A 14,440-nucleotide genomic window follows, 5' to 3' on the forward strand; every position below is an offset into this window, starting at 1 on the left:
CGCGTGCGACCGTGATTTGCTTCTCCGCTGCCAAATGCTCCTTGAGATCCTGGCTATACTGCGTGCACCATGGCTTAGGGCGGCACTTATTTGGTGGAGGGGTCGGTGATTTGGGTGGAAGGTGTCGCACCGGCGGTCGGGGCATGTGAGATGTTGAAGGAGGAGGAGGATGGGGGTCGGGTGTGGATTACCTGCCTGGATAAACGAGGCCAAGCAGCGTGAAGGAGGGTCGCCGGCGAGGAGGCGACGCTGCAATCAAGGAGTGAAGGTTTCAACTTGGAAAGGAAGGTGTAAACAGGGGAAATGTGGTTTTTGGTAGGGGGAGAGGCGGGGAGGTAGATATTTCCGCGAAAGCCGAAAATTTGGAATCGCTTCAGCGAAAAAAATGGCATGCAAAGTGTCTTCAGACACGGTCCCCTATTCCGAACTGTGTACGATATGTTGATATCACAAATGATTCAGATAGCGTAACCCGTGTGTGATGAGTTTGAACATCAAAAATTTTGGTTCGAATTTCCTTGGTTACAGTGGTCATCCACGTCATTGCATAATTTGGGTACACAAAGGAGACTACAACACACCCACACTTCTTAATCGAACAAGTTCAACAATTAAACAGAGCTAGCTGACCTAAACATTACTTTAACAAATTAAAGACCGGCGCTCTAAGTTAAACAAAAGAAAGAGTACTACTACGGCTGATGCTCGTCGATCTCCGCCGCTGCCTCCCTGTCCAGCTCGCGCCCGACGGTCTCCTGGGGAAGGGGCTCGATAGCATCCATCGCACCATACTCGGCAAGCATCTCGCCATCCGCATCCTCCATCTCTTTGGAATAGGTCGCCACAAGCTGGGCGTGGGCGGCCATGATATGGGCTTTGGCGGGCTCCGTCGTGGAAAGGTATGCCGTGCAGGAACGGACAGCTGCTCGAACTCTCTCGACGATTGACAACCCTTCGGCCGTGGGGTGCTGACCGTTGTCGGAGAAACTTCGTTCGATTTGTGCGGTGACCGCCACGAGCTGGGCGTGGGAGGCCTCAACATGGTCGTGGGCGGCCTCCATCAGAGCTAAGGCCGCCGCTGCAGAACAAACAGCTGTTGTGCCACTCTCGCCAGTTGCAATCCCCGAGGCAGATGTTGCTACCGCTGCCTGAGAAGCAATAGCGGCTGTTTGGGCTGCCTTGGCCGCCCGGACACAGATTGCAGTCGCCCTCACGAAGCTTGTTAGCACAAGCTTGGCGGCTGCGGCCGCGCTCTCGCCGGAGTGGGCCGCCGAAGTTGCCCTCACGACGCGGGTCCATGTCCCCATCTTTCACCGGCGATGACTGAACAGTGAAATGATATTTGGGGAGCGAGCTAGTGTGCTTGACGCGCCGACTGTGGACTGTAGCCGTCGCACCTTCTCGCGTAAGCCGTATGTATACTATACTCCGACGGTGCTCCAAAATATTTTGTGCTGCATCTCACACGGTTGGTGATAATAAACTTTGTGCGATCTACTTGGTTTTTCGTCTTGATTTGAATTACATAATGGGGTCACAGCTACAGAGGATGGTGTTTGAATTGCTAGAACTTTTATCTGTAGTGAACATGCAACTATATGTGTGTCATCAAAAAAATTGGAATTATACAGGGTTCGTTTGGACGTTTTTATACATTAACTCAGTTTTGTAGGCATTTCGGTGCATAATTCAAATTTAAACTACACACACATGCTCCAGTGCATATAAACGGGTTGAAAAAATAAATCTTTGTCCTTGGTTGCATGCTTAGGTCCCATGCAAGAAATGGGAATGAATGTCAAACACCCTGCCACCGTCATTCGGCCGCAAATATTGAGATACCTGATTTTTTAATTCTAGTAAATCCAAAACTCGTCTTAAATTCATGAAACTTGGCATGCTATCATGGAGCGGCATCAACATGTCGTGGTAAAAAAATTGTCCCATTTGGGACAGGTTTGGGTATAAGCTTCTCAGAAACCAGAGTTTCTCACAATAAGCGTGATTGTTTTGGTAGGTAACGTGCCACCTTTGGGGACAAAACGATATCCGTTGCCTCTTATCGATTTCAAATTTTTTTCTAGTGTCAACATAGAATAATAGGAGTGTTGTGTTAAATTTTGGATTTTTCAAGGTTCGTTTGGACATTTTTATACATTAACTGGGGTGTTAAATTTTGGATTTTTCAAGGTTCGTTTGGACATTTTCATACATTAACTGGGGTTTCTAGGCATTTTATGTGTATAATTCAAATTTGAACTACATGCACATGCTTCGGTGCATATAAATTGGTTGAAAAATCAAATCTGTGTCCTTGGTTGCATGCTTAGGTCCCATGCAAGAAATGGGAATGAATGTCAAACACCTGCCACCGTCACTGGGCCGCAAACGTTGATATACCTGGTTTTCAAATTCTACTAAATCCAAAACTCGTCTGAAATTCATGAAACTTGGCATGCTATCATGGAGCGGCATCAACATGCCGTGGTAAAAATTTTGTCCCATTTGGAGCAGGTTTGGGTATAAGCTTGTCACAAACCAGAGCTTCTCACAACAAGCGCGATGGTTTCGGTAGGGAACGTGCCCTCTTTGGGGATGAAACGATATTCGTTGCCTCTTATTGCTTTCAAAATTTTTCTAGTGTCAACATAGAACAACAGGAGTGTTGTGCTAAATTTTTGAATTTTTGGGTTCGTTTGGACATTTTTATACATTAACTGGGTTTTCTAGGCATTTTATGTGCATAATTCAAATTTGAACTACATGCACATGCTCTGGTGCATATACATTGATTAAAAATCAAATTTGTGTCCTTGGTTGCATGCTTAGGTTCCATGAAAAAATGGGAATGAATGTCAAACACCCTGCCACCGCCACTCAGCCTCAAACATTGAGATACTTGGTTTTTAAATTCTAGTAAATCCAAAACTCGTCTGAAATTCATGAAACTTGGCATGCTATCATGGAGCGGCATCAACATGCCGTGGTAAAAATTTTGTCCCAGTTGGGGCAGGTTTTGGTATAAGCTTCTCACAACAAGTGTGATGGTTTCGGTTGGGAACGTGCCATCTTTAGGGACGAAACGATATCCGTTGCTTCTTATTGCTTCAAAAAAATATAGTGTCAACAGAGAACAATATGCGTGTTGTTTTAAATTTTAGAATTTTTCGGGGTTCGTTTGGACATTTTTATACATTAACTGGGTTTTCTAGGCTTTTTATGTGCATAATTCAAATTTGAACTACATGCACATGCTGTAGTGCATATAAATTGGTTGAAAAATCAAATATATGTCCTTGGGTGCATGCTTAGGTCCCATGCAAGAAATGGGAATGAATTTCAAACACCAGGGCACTGTTGATTGCCGGCAAAACGTTGAGATACTTTGTTTTTAAATTCTAGTAAATCCAAAACTCATTTAATATTCATGAAACTTGGCATGCTATCATAGAATGGCACCCGACATGCTGTGGTATTTTTCATGTCCATTTTGAGAGAAGGCGCACTCGAATAACAGCCAACAAAGGCATTTTGAAACAAATAGCTGCCACTGTAACATATCAAACGTTTGTATAATTTAAATTGTCTGCATTTTGTTAACCATTCACGTGGCATCACGCCTCACTCTTATAACGGCTAGGAGGTGTCATGCAGATAACTGCTTGAGTGCTTGACTAAACGGGAGTCGTGCAAGCTGTACTCCAATGCGGAGGCTCACCGAGAAGCGTGTGAGTTGTACGCCGCGCAGGATCATCGGGAAGCAAACCCTTTGACTTCCATGGCCGCCCACCTTGCTCGCATCCTCTCCATTAATGGCACCCAAGTCACAGTTTAATATGGGTTTTAAATATAAAACATTCATTGCAAACGTGTTAGTTAGAACACCCATATGCAAACCGACAACTTCCCTATGAAACCAAGGGAAAATGTGCCGAGCAGGATTTGTGCAGCTCTTGATCACAAACGTTTTAGTTAGAACACCCGTATGCAAACCGATAGCTTCCTCAGGAAGCCAAGAGAAAATGTGCCGAGCAGGATTCTGCAGCTCTTGATCGCAAACGTTTTAGATAGAACACCCGTATGCAAAATGAGAGCTATGGTCTTCCCCCTTAAGTCAAGGGAAAATTCACAGCGCAGGATTTGTGCATCCCTTCAACACAAATGGTTGTTTTGGATGACCCGGGTGCAACCACGTACAAACAATTTGGTAAGATTTGCATCTGTCATATTGGGTATGTTGCCATTTGTCAAACTGGAAAGATTGACATTTGTTGATCTAGTAACATTGCCATTTGTCAATCCTTGTAACACTGTGATTTGTCAAAATATGCAGCTAAAAAACACTAGCACTATCTAATTTTTTCATCTAAAATTCAGTAATTAAGCATATATTTCATTCATAGATTAAGCAGTCGTTCTTAATTTATACAAACAGTTCAACTCGACAGCTGAACCGACCAAACGTTTCCCCAATTGTTGCCAACCACATACTGAAATAACTAGTTCAACTGTATATACTAGCTAATTTTAAGTACGTTATACAATTCCACCGCATTTATAGTTAGATGAACTGAACAAAATAGCCCCTAAATACTACTACTATGGAGGGGCTTTGTGATACTTCCAGCAGCCTCTTCTCTGTCGAGCACGCTCAGTAAGAGGCAGAGGAGGAAGAGGAGCCTACCAACGAGCTAGACAACTGCAATACGGTGCCTGCTGCTGCTGCACGTTCAGCGATGCTCGCCGGCTCGAATGCCCAATGCCGCTCCAGACGACCCCTCTCGAAGCGGCCGGACTGCTCGTAGATCTCCTGATTCCTCACCTCTGCGTCGGCATGTGCTACGGCCACGGCTGCGGTAAGGCTCTTTGCGTGTTCGACGAGGCGCTCCTCCTCCTCCTGCACAAACTCGATGTAGCGCGTAGGTTCGCTGACGCACGTGCGGGCCTCCACCTCCGCCTCCTTCCTTCGTGCGACAGTGGCGGAGCGGGTGATGATCCCGGCGGCCGATGATGGGGTGGCGGCCACGAAGGCCACCTCACGCCTTCGGGCCGCAGTGGCCGAGTGGGTGATGGCCGGCAGTGGGGTGGCAGCCACCTCCCGCCTTCGGGCGGCGGTGGCCGAGTGGGTGATGGCCGGTAGTGGGGTGGCGGCCACGACGGCCACCTCCCGCCTTCGAGCCGCGGCGGTGGAGCGGGCGATGGCCCTGGCTTTCGATGGTGGTGTGGCAGCAACGATGGCTGACGGGTAGCGGCGACAGAGCGTGTGGTGGGTGTTTCGCGCACACCCAACAAGGATGTCACGCACACTACACTACGCCAGGGACTGCGCCGCCGCCGCGGTGTACCCTCCCAGCTAGAGCCGTCCTCTGATGACGGCGGAAAGGCTGAGCGATGACGACGGACCGGTGCCATTAGCGATTGTGGGAGAAGCAGATGAGATAAGCTACAGGGAGGGAGGGGAAAATGCGATGCGGGATTCGCCGGCCGTGAGGGTTTACATAGCAGGCCGGTAAGCATTGGGATTTTGGGGGACTTCACCGAGTCGGGCGGAAAGCTTGCGCAGGAACCTGTGAGGTTGCGCGGGAACGAGCTCACCGATGATTCATTAGCGTCACCATTTGGCCAAAAGAACGCCCCCGCGCGCTGCGCAAGCTTGCGCTGTAAGCCGTCTGCGGCAGCGGGGTGACAAGACGTGCGAGAGGAGAACGAAAGGACACGTACACATACGGTTAATACAAAAAAGTTTGCAATTTAATTACCTACTATACCCCGTCCCGGTTTATAAGTAGGATTTAACTAATAACATATGAATGCATGCCGCCAAAGATTATATCGTTGGATTCGTATTTGAACATAGTTCTAGTTATACAATTTTCGTAACATGCATTAACACTTTCTTGGTTAAATTTAAGGTTATATACCAGCAAGTGTTTGCCCGCAACACACATGGCTTATTCCATCACAAATAGCTCGGATGGATCAACTGTATGCCATGTATCGCACAAGCAACTCTAATCCGATCCGTGCTTGATTTCTCGGACATCGCTCGCATAGTTCGTCTTATTTGCCACGTATCACTGTGACGGCCTCTGCTTGCGTCCCTCGGCAAGCTTTGCTCGCTGTTAGGCGCCGCAGTGTGCTGTGCTCGCCATTAGGCGCCGCGGCACGCTCTGCTCGTGTCCGTCGGCGCGCTCGGCTTGTGGACAGATTTTCCTTGCGTGTTCAACTACTATATATATATATATATATGGTTGCTCGCCGTTGAGGAGACCGCGGAGCGCTCTGCTCGCGTCCCTCCGCGCGCGCTCTACCAGCGGTTGGGCGTGCGCACGATCACGTCAGGGGGCCCATGTGCATGCGGTTGCGCCGCACGTGTTGCCACGCGATGCAGTTATGTGCGGCATGATGGAGTTACGCGCTGCAAAGTAGAACTGCCATCAGGGCCTGCCGATATTCCTGACCGTACAGCTTCCCCTTTAATTCTCGTGGTCATTATAACCTTAGTCTCTTCAACCTTTCGATCGCGCCCCACAACACAACAAGCACACCCACGTCGACACATAGAGAGGGGATGTCTAGCGGCACTCCAATGGAGTTCGGCGAGCATAAAGTGGAGACCCACGTGAGGGAGACGGATCTCTCAGTGGTGTACACATCGACCCAACCGTGGTGGACGACTACATCAACAACGTTGAGCAGTTGCTTGCTCGAGACAAGTACAAGGTGGTCGGCATCGACCTCCAATACACCGCCGGTCGTCCCGGCATAGATCAGAAGGTTGTTGTCGCCCAGTTGTGTGTGCGCCATCATGTCCTCATCTACCACTACTGCATGGCCACAGAGCCTTGCGACTATTTTAACAGGTTTGTCAACAGCACCGACAACAAGTTCACCATGGTGGAAACCACCGATGATGTAAAAGCTCTCAGGGTTACAGGCTTGGCCTGCAAGAATCTTGTCAAAATCCGTGAGCACTACAGGGTCTGGGGCAGCACGAAGAAGGACACTCTGGTCGAACTCGCCTCTGCCATCATCGACCCCTACTACGAGAAGATGAAGCAGGATGCCCAGAGAACAAGTCATGTATCCTGGCACAGGGCCTAGATGCGGCAACTGGATGAACCTCACCTCAGGTTCGTGGCCAAGAGCGTGTACACATGCTACGAGATGCACATGCGAATCGTTGACATGAGGAAGTGCCTCGTTACCCAAATTGACGAGCCCGGATCGAGCCACAAGCAGAGCAAGTGTCACAAGAAGTAGATGATGATCAAATGATTGTTTATGCTAGTTAATCATGCATGTAATATATACTTTACTTTATTGGTGTGTGGAAATGTCATGTGTGTAGTAGCCACATATGTAATTATGCATGTAATAGTTTACTTTGGTGTGTGCAAATGCCATGGTTGTAGTAGTCACATATGTAAGTGGATGTTTAATTTGGTTATGCAACAATGTCCTTATAACTGTGTGTGTGTGTGTGTGTGTGTGTGTGTGTATGTTCTTGTTCTGTATGCAATCCCATCGCACAACACACACGTCTTATTAGCAACAACCATCTGTGTTATTATCGGTCTTCGCACACATTTCTGATTACAGACCTGTTTGCCGCGTATCACACACATCTTTGTTATATTGAACCATTTCTGTTCTCTTGTCTCAACACAAACAGTTCATCCGAGTGAACCGCATGCCGTATATCGCACACACCTTGATCTGGCTGACCGTTTCTTTTGTGTTGCCTAATCACAAACAGTTCATCCGAGTGAACTGTATGCTGTATATCACACACACCTTCATCTGGCTTCCCATTTCTTTTGTTCCTCCCCATCGCAAATAGTTCATTGAACTGAACCGTATGCCCTGCATCGCACACGCAACTAAAATGTGAACCGTGTTTGATGCATCCTCCTTCACAAACGTTTTGCACCTTTTTTGATGGGTTTTTTACACCACAGTTTGCGATTATTGCATCGCACACAGTTTCGTCAAAGGGTCTTTGATCGTAGTGTCACGTTAGCAGCATCCCGCAGTAGTGATAAGTACACTGAATGGAGAAAGAACGTTGACTTGGCTTTTGTCTGTGCTGAGATGGACTGGGTTGTGGACACTCCACAACCGGTCAAACCAACAGAGCCAGTCAGAGGTGCAAAAGATGATGATGCTGCTTGGGAGAAAAAGAAAAGGGATCATGCTCCAGTGGAGATGTCATATTCCCTCGAAAACCAAAAGTGGCTCAACGCTAATAAAAAGTGCATGGCTTTCATAAAGAACACAATTGAGAACGCTATTGTGGGCTCAATACCAGAGTGTACTTCCGTAGGGGAGTTTCTTGAAAAGATAAAGAGCAAGTTCGCTGGTTATTCAAAGATATATGCTACCCAGTTGCTAAAGCAGCTGGTGACAAAAAAAGTACACAGGCGGTGGACATGGCATAAGGGAGCACATCCTCAGGATGAGCAACATGGAAGCTAAGCTTAAACCCATGGATGAGGATTTGGAGCTCAGCCTGCACTCCTTGTTCACCTCTTCATGGCTTCACTGCCAAAAGAGTTTGGCACTTTTGTTGTCAATTACAACATGTTGCCTTGAAAATGGGACATTGAAAAGACTATAGCCATGTGTGTGCAAGAAGGGGAAAGACTTAAAACCTCATATGGTGGTTCTCTGAACTATGTGAAGGATAATAATCAAAAGTACTACAATCAAAGTGGCAAAGGTTCTCCTTCAAAGCCACATGGAAATCCTCCCATGCACCATCAATATCAGCAAAAGTCTTTTCCAGTGGACAAAGACACATGTCTCCATTGTAAGCAGACTGGGCACTACAAGAAAGATTGCCCTGTTTGGCTGAAGTCAATAATAGCAAACAGAGGTAACATCATTGTTTCCTTTGTAAATGAATCCTTGTATTCACAGTTTTCTAAATCTACTTGGTGGATTGACTCAGCTACAACCGTTCATGTTACAAATTCTTTACAGGGGTTCCATTCGACGTGGACTATGCAAAGAAGCGAAAGATGCATTGAGGTTGCAAACAGAGTTCAAGCAGAAATTGAAGCTGTCAACGACATCTCCCTGGAGTTAGCTGATGGATTCACGTTTCTGCTTAGAGATGTTTTATATGTTCCTTCATGTCATAGAAACTTGATTAGTGTTTCATGTTTGGACAAAATGTTGGGGAACGTTGCAGAAAACAAAAAAATTTCCTACGTTTCACCAAGATCAATCTATGGAGTCAACTAGCAACGAGAGGAGAGTGCATCTACATACCCTTGTAGATCGCGAGGGGAAGCGTTCAAGAGAACGGGGATGATGGAGTCGTACTCGCCGTGATCCAAATCACTGATGACCAAGTACCGAACGGACGGCACCTCCGCGTCAACACACATACGGAGCGGGTGACGTCTCCTGCTTCTTGATCCAGCAAGGGGAAAGGAGAGGTTGATGAAGATCCAGCAGCACGACGGCGTGGTGGTGGATGCAGCAGTGATCGCAGCAGGGCTTCGCCGAGCTTCTGCGAGAGGGAGAGGTGTAGCAGGGGAGAGGGAGGTGCCAAGGCTTGGGGTGCGGCTGCCCTCCCTCCCCCCTCCTTTATATAGGCCCCCTAGGGGGCGCCGGCCCTGGAGATGGGATCTCCCAAGGGGGCGGCGGCCAAGGGGGGTGGAGTGCCCCCCAAGGCAAGTGGAGGCGCCCCCAACCCTAGGGTTTCCAACCCTAGGCGCAGGGGGGCCCAAGGGGGGGCGCACCAGCCCACTATGGGCTGGTTCCCCTCCCCACTTCAGCCCATGGGGCCCTTCGGGATGGGTGGCCCCACCCGGTGGACCCCCGGGACCCATCCGGTGGTCCCGGTACAATACCGGTGACCCGAAATCTTTCCCGATGGCCGAAATTACACTTCCTATATATATAATTCTTCACCTCCGGACCATTCTGGAACTCCTCGTGACGTCCAGGATCTCATCCGGGACTCCGAACAACTTTCAGATTACTGCATACTCATATCTCTACAACCCTAGCGTCACCGAACCTTAAGTGTGTAGACCCTACGGGTTCGGGAGACAAGCAGACATGACCGAGACGACTCTCCGGTCAATAACCAACAGCGGGATCTGGATACCCATGTTGGCTCCCACATGCTCCTCGATGATCTCATCGGATGAACCATGATGTCGAGGACTTAAACAATCCCGTATTCAATTCTCTTTGTCAATCGGTACGTTACTTGCCCGAGACTCGATCGTCGGTATCCCAATACCTTGTTCAGTCTCGTTACCGGCAAGTCACTTTACTCGTACCGTAATGCATGATCCCGTGATCAACCACTTGATCACATTGAGCTCATTATGATGATGCATTACCGAGTGGGCCCAGAGATACCTCTCCGTCATACGGAGTGACAAATCCCAGTCTCGATTCGTGCCAACCCAACAGACACTTTCGGAGATACCTGTAATGTACCTTTATAGTCACCTAGTTACGTTGTGACGTTTGGCACACCCAAGGCACTCATACGGTATCTGGGAGTTGCACAATCTCATGGTCTAAGGAAATGATACTTGACATTCAGAAAAGCTACAGCAAACGAACTACACGATCTTTGTGCTATGCTTAGGTTTGGGTCTTGTCCATCACATCATTCTCCTAATGATGTGATCCCGTTATCAATGACATCCCCATGTCCATAGCCAGGAAACCATGACTATCTGTTGATCAACGAGCTAGTCAACTAGAGGCTCACTAGGGACACATTGTGGTCTATGTATTCACACATGTATTACGATTTCCGGATAATACAATTATAGCATGAATAATAGACAATTATCATGAATAAGGAAATATAATAATCATTTTATTATTGCCTCTAGGGCATATTTCCAACAGTCTCCCACTTGCACTAGAGTCAATCATCTAGTTACATTGTGATGAATCGAACACCCATGGAATTCTGGTGTTGATCATGTTTTGCTCTAGGGAGAGGTTTAGTCAACGGATCTGCTACATTCAGGTCCGTATGTACTTTACAAATTTCTATGTCTCCATTTTGAACACTTTCATGAATGGAGTTGAAGCGACACTTGATATGCCTGGTCTTCCTGTGAAACCTGGGCTCCTTGGCAAGGGCAATAGCTCCAGTGTTGTCACATAAGTGAGTTATCGGTCCCAACGCATTGGGTTTGACTCCTAGGTCGGTAATGAACTCCTTCACCCAGACTGCTTCGTGTGCTGCCTCCGAGGCTGCCACGTACTCCGCTTCACATGTAGATCCCGCCACAACGCTTTGCTTGCAACTGCACCAGCTTACTGCCCCACCATTCAAAATATACGCGTATCCGGTTTGTGAGTTAGAGTCATCCAGATCTGTGTCGAAGTTAGCATCGACGTAACCCTTTACGACGAGCTCTTCGTCACCTCCATAAATGAGAAACATTTCCTTGGTCCTTTTTAGGTACTTCGGGATATTCTTGACCGCTGTCCAGTGTTCCATGCCGGGATTACTTTGGTACCTTCCTACCAAACTTACGGCAAGGTTTACATCAGGTCTTGTACACAGCATAGCATACATGATAGACCTTATGGCTGAGGCATAGGGGACGACACTCATCTTTTCTCTATCTTCAGCAGCGGTCGGGCTTTGAACCGTGCTCAATCTCGTACCTTGCAATACAGGCAAGAACCCCTTCTTTGACTGATCCATTTTGAACTTCTTCAATATCTTGTCAAGGTACGTACTCTGTGAAAGACCAATGAGGCGTCTCGATCTATCTCTATAGATCTTGATGCCTAATATGTAAGCAGCTTCTCCAAGGTCCTTCATTGAAAAACACTTGTTCAAATAGGCCTTTATGCTTTCCAAGAATTCTATATCATTTCCCATCAACAGTATGTCATCCACATACAATATGAGAAACGCTACAGAGCTCCCACTCACTTTCTTGTAAATGCAGGCTTCTCCATAAGTCTGCATAAACCCAAACGCTTTGATCATCTCATCAAAGCGAATGTTCCAACTCCAAGATGCTTGCACCAGCCCATAAATCGAGCGTTGGAGCTTGCACACCTTGTCAGCATTCTTAGGATCGACAAAACCTTCCGGCTGCATCATATACAATTCTTCCTTAAGGAAACCATTAAGGAATGCCGTTTTGACGTCCATTTGCCATATCTCATAATCATAGAATGCGGCAATTGCTAACATGATTCAGACGGACTTCAGCTTCGCTACGGGTGAGAAAGTCTCATCGTAGTCAACCCCTTGAACTTGTCGATAACCCTTAGCGACAAGCCGAGCTTTATAGATGGTCACATTACCATCCGCGTCTGTCTTCTTCTTAAAGATCCATTTATTTTCTATGGCTCGCCGATCAACGGGCAAGTCAGTCAAAGTCCATACTTCGTTTTCATACATGGATCCTATCTCGGATTTCATGGCTTCCAGCCATTTGTCAGAATCTGGGCCCGCCATCGCTTCTTCATAGTTCGAAGGTTCACCGTTGTCTAACAACATGATTTCCAAGACAGGGTTGCCGTACCACTCTGGTGCGGAACGTGTCCTTGTGGACCTACGAAGTTCAGTAGCAACTTGATCTGAAGTTTCATGATCATCATCATCAACTTCCTCTCTAGTCGGTGCAGGCACCTTAGGAACATTTTCTTGAGCTGCGCCACTTACCGGTTCAAGAGGTAATACTTCATCAAGTTCTACCTTCCTCCCACTTATTTCTTTCGAGAGAAACTCTTTCTCTAGAAAGGACCCATTCTTGGCAACAAGGATCTTGCCTTCGGATCTGAGATAGAAGGTATACCCAACAGTTTCTTTTGGGTATCCTATGAAGACGCATTTTTCCGACTTGGGTTCGAGCTTTTCAGGTTGAAGTTTCTTGACATAAGCATCGCATCCCCAAACTTTTAGAAACGACAGCTTAGGTTTCTTCCCAAACCATAATTCATACGGTGTCGTCTCAACGGATTTCGATGGAGCCCTATTTAAAGTGAATGCGGCAGTCTCTAAAGCATAGCCCCAAAATGATAGTGGTAAATCGGTAAGAGACATCATAGATCGCACCATATCTAATAGAGTGCGATTACGATGTTCGGACACACCATTACGCTGAGGTGTTCTAGGCGGCGTGAGTTGTGAAACTATTCCACATTTTCTTAAGTGTGTGCCAAATTCGTGACTCAAGTATTCTCCCCCACGATCTGATCGCAAGAACTTGATTTTCCTGTCACGTTGATTCTCAACCTCACTCTGAAATTCCTTGAACTTTTCAAAGGTCTCAGACTTGTGTTTCATTAAGTAGACATACCCATATCTACTCAAGTCATCAGTGAGGGTGAGAACATAACGATAGCCACCGCGAGCCTCAACACTCATTGGACCGCACACATCAGTATGTATGATTTCCAATAAGTTGGTTGCTCGCTCCATTGTTCCTGAGAACGGAGTCTTGGTCATTTTACCCATGAGGCATGGTTCGCACGTGTCAAATGATTCGTAATCAAGAGACTCTAAAAGTCCATCTGCATGGAGCTTCTTCATGCGTTTGACACCTATGTGACCAAGGCGGTAGTGCCACAAGTATGTGGGACTATCATTATCAACCTTACATCTTTTGGTATTCACACTATGAATATGTGCATTACGCTCGAGATTCATTAAGAATAAACCATTCACCATCGAAGCATGACCATAAAACATATCTCTCATATAAATAGAACAACCATTATTCTCGGATTTAAATGAGTAGCCATCTCGTATTAAACGAGATCCTGATACAATGTTCATGCTCAAAGCTGGCACTAAATAACAATTCTTGAGGTTTAAAACTAATACCGTAGGTAAATGTAGAGGTAGCATGCCGACGGCGATCACATCGACCTTGGAACCATTCCCGACGCGCATCGTCACCTCGTCCTTCGCCAGTCTCCGCTTATTCCGCAGCTCCTGCTTTGAGTTACAAATGTGAGCAACCGCACCGGTATCAAATACCCAGGAGCTACTACGAGTACTGGTAAGGTACACATCAATTACATGTATATCACATATACCTTTTGTGATGCCGGCCTTCTTGTCCGCTAAGTATTTGGGGCAGTTCCGCTTCCAGTGACCACTTCCCTTGCAATAAAAGCACTCAGTCTCGGGCTTGGGTCCATTCTTTGGCTTCTTCCCGGCAGCTTGCTTACCGGGCGCGGCAACTCCCTTGCCGTCCTTCTTGAAGTTCTTCTTACCCTTGCCTTTCTTGAACTTAGTGGTTTTATTCACCATCAACACTTGATGTTCCTTTTTGACTTCTACCTCTGCTGATTTCAGCATTGCAAATACTTCAGGAATGGTCTTTTCCATCCCCTGCATATTGAAGTTCATCACAAAGCTCTTGTAGCTTGGTGGAAGCGACTGAAGGATTCTGTCAATGACCGCGTCATCCGGGAGATT

This window comes from Triticum aestivum, chromosome 3A, assembly GCF_018294505.1.
Source record: "Triticum aestivum cultivar Chinese Spring chromosome 3A, IWGSC CS RefSeq v2.1, whole genome shotgun sequence".
NCBI lineage: Eukaryota > Viridiplantae > Streptophyta > Magnoliopsida > Poales > Poaceae > Triticum > Triticum aestivum.